Source organism: Penaeus monodon, chromosome 28 (genome assembly GCF_015228065.2).
Source record: "Penaeus monodon isolate SGIC_2016 chromosome 28, NSTDA_Pmon_1, whole genome shotgun sequence".
In the NCBI taxonomy this organism is placed as follows: domain Eukaryota; kingdom Metazoa; phylum Arthropoda; class Malacostraca; order Decapoda; family Penaeidae; genus Penaeus; species Penaeus monodon.
In genome coordinates, this window is record NC_051413.1 from 26,478,988 (window position 1) to 26,479,251 (window position 264).

General features: G+C 32.6%; 1 protein-coding gene across 1 annotated transcript in view; it reads right to left on the minus strand.

The window, feature by feature from the left end:
- LOC119591446 (3-hydroxy-3-methylglutaryl-coenzyme A reductase-like) overlaps positions 1-264 on the minus strand; it is a gene marked incomplete in the record, with an annotated part of 71,751 nt that overhangs the window by 3,339 nt on the left and 68,148 nt on the right.

Here is a 264-nt window from a genome sequence, read left to right on the forward strand (position 1 = left end):
TCTTGTATCTTATATATAGTCAACCACTAATGACATAATCCCCTTTTTTTCAATATGTAATTTTCCTTTTGTCTCTACTACACAGCAATCCTATATGTTCATCAATATCTACACAATGCACCAACTCTTACAGTGCATCAGCCATGTAAAATACCTACTAAATTTTCCCCTACTTTTATACCAATTATATCTTTGCACAGTTGATTCCTGCTCAAATCAGAAAAAATAATAATCAAGCATCTACACTAAACACAGGCACTTGAG